This window comes from Mus caroli, chromosome 14, assembly GCF_900094665.2.
Source record: "Mus caroli chromosome 14, CAROLI_EIJ_v1.1, whole genome shotgun sequence".
NCBI lineage: Eukaryota > Metazoa > Chordata > Mammalia > Rodentia > Muridae > Mus > Mus caroli.
This window is the reverse complement of record NC_034583.1, coordinates 81,389,880-81,392,812: the sequence shown is the minus strand read 5'-3', so window position 1 is coordinate 81,392,812 and position 2,933 is coordinate 81,389,880.

The window sequence follows — 2,933 nt, the reverse complement described above, 5'->3', positions numbered from 1 at the left end:
ATGGAAGGAGTTACAGAGACAAAATTTGGACCTGAGACGAAAGGATGGACCATCTAGAGACGGTCATATGCGAGGATCCATCCCATAATCAGCTTCTTAATGCTGACACCATTGCATACACTAGCAAGATTTTGCTGAAAGGACCCAGATATAGCTGTCTCTTGTGAGACTATGCTGGGGTTTATCAAACACAGAAGTGGATACTCACAGTCAGCTATTGGATGGATCTCAGGGCCCCCAATGGAGGAGCTAGAGAAAGTACCGAAGGAGATTGGAGATCTGCAACCCTATAGGTAGAACAACAATATGAACAAACCAGTACTCCTGAGCTCTTGACTCTAGCTGCATATGTATCAGAAGATGGCCTAGTTGGTCATCAATGGAAAGAGAGGCCCATTGGTTGTGCAAACTTTATATGCTTCAGTACAGGGGAACCCCAGTTCCAAGAAGTGGGAGTGGGTGGGTGGGGGAGTGGGTGGGGAACTTTTGGGATAGCATTGGAATTATTTAATTAATTAAAAAATAAAATAATCAAAAGGGAAAGCAAACAAAAACAAAAACAACTCTCCACAAAAACAGAAAACAAAACAAAACAAACAAACAAGAGAAACAAAACAAAAAACAAAAAAACAAAGAAACAAAACAACAAAAAAGAAAAGAAAAGGAAAAAAAAAAGAAAAGAAAAAAGAAGGGACCTGTTCTGCCCCATGATAAGGAGAAGCCTTCCTGCTCCTTCTGCTTTCTGCATTGTGCTCTTAGGTTTTTGTTTTGTTTTGTTATTGTTTTTTGTTTTTGTTTCTGTTTTTTAATGTTAACTATAGTTATTCCACTCTGCATTCTCTTTCTAATCTTGCCCTCTCCTCCTGCTCTGATGGCACAATAATGCTCTTACTCTCGATGCCTTTTCTCCCAGTGCTGTGCCTATACTTCAAAATTCTTCTTGAGTTCAGTTCTAAAGTGTTTGATCTAAAAATCTCCTCAGCTCAGTTCCCTCTCAGCTCAGATATTTTCAGATCTGTTCTGACTCTTCCTTTTGTCTTCAGTACTTAAAACATATTTCAGATACATGATCACATGTTAAAAAGTTCATACAAAAAAATCAAATCATAAATTGAAATAAAAGTTTACAACTGAGAATGTTTGCATGTATAGCCACTAGGAGTAATTATCTTGCTAAATATCTATCACCTTTCACAGCTCCACAGGTTTACTGAAGATGAACCTAATAATTAAGTTATTAGTGAAGTTTTATATAGATAAACCCAGTAAATATTTGAGTATCTTTCCTATAATAAATTGTTAGTTGTGTTTTTATACCCTTTGGTTAATTGTTTTACAACCTCTTGGAATATACTCTGAGTACTAGAAATTCTATCTAAGAACAATTAACTGGTGACACAAGGGGAACTGACAGTTCTCATTGCAGTTTTGACTACCAGAAATGGTCCTAATGCAGTCCCACTGTGAAAGAGCTTAATAATCACTGATATCATTTTAAGAATCCTTATAGGACGATCATTAAGACTTAAGAAGTCATCTATTTGTTTATATATCATAACTACAGGACAGTACATCTTTGTAGATCTTCATAGATCTACTCAAAATGGGTGGGCTAATACCTAGTGATTGTTATGTATGTTCAATAATAACAGGACAAGCATAATAATGGCAGGAATATTTCCTAAAATGAATTATCTTAAGCCATGCCTTATAGAGTGAATTTGTTGCAGATTATGTTATAATCCAAAGCTGACCATCTCAGGAAGAACACCACTAGTTACTAGCCTGTCCTATAGCTCCTGAAAATAATCTATCTCCCTCTATGCGTGCTTGAATGGAAGTCTTAACTGATACCAAGAGGAAAGAACTCTTACAAATTTATTTATTCTGATTATCTGATTTTACTTTAATATTTACTTTAAAATTGCTTATTAATATTTACTTTAATATTACTAATTAATACCAAGTGTCATAATTTTTAAGTAGTGGGATTTTAAGGAAAAAATGATAATAATTAAGGTTTTAAATTTTATTTTTTATTCTTTGAACTTTCAAGCATGTACTGACTTTTGTTGATTTGTATCCTTTACTGGCTTTTGACATCCCCTTCTCTCCCATTTAAACTCTGTCTTACTTTGCATGTGTTTGTGTATCTATGTTTCTTACCGAATTCAGCTATTATTCCTTTTATGAGTGTGGGGTGGGAGATGTTTACTGCAGTATCATCTATACAGCATTGGCTCTACCACTGAAGAAAATGACATACATATTCATTAAATATCCATAATCTCTCAGAGAAGAGTGGGGCTTTGTGAACCATCACAACACACAATAAAAAGTGAGATGGGAAGTTTCTCAGAAAATTAAAAATAGTTCTACCTTAAGAACTAGCTATACCAATCCTCCACATATACCTAAATGCACACCACCATACTCCAAGAACACATGCTCCACTATGTTCATAGCAGTATTATTAAAAATAGCCAAAAGCTGGAAGCAAAGCAGATGACCATCAGTGGAAGAATGGATACAGAAAATGTAGTGCATTTATCCAATACAATACTATACATCTATTAAAACAACATTGATCTTGGTTCCGGGATTCCACTGAACTTAGGAACTTAGTCTGCACAGGTGAGTCTGAGTGTGTACCACAGAACCTGACAGCTTGTGGGACAGGCCGGAGCCACAGAGCTACTGAGGCAGCACCCTTTTTGGGCCCAAGACATCTAGACACCTTCCTGGCCAGAGGACAGGTGTTCACCCGGCCCAGGAGGCTTTTGCCTCTAGATTGGCGGTAGCCATCTTGGTTCAAGGACTCCACTGAACATAGTCTGCACAGGTAAGAGTGTGCACCACAGAAACTGACAGCTTCTGTGACCCGCCAAAGCAACACAGCTTCTGGGAAAGGTCCTGTTTTGGGCCTTCATCTT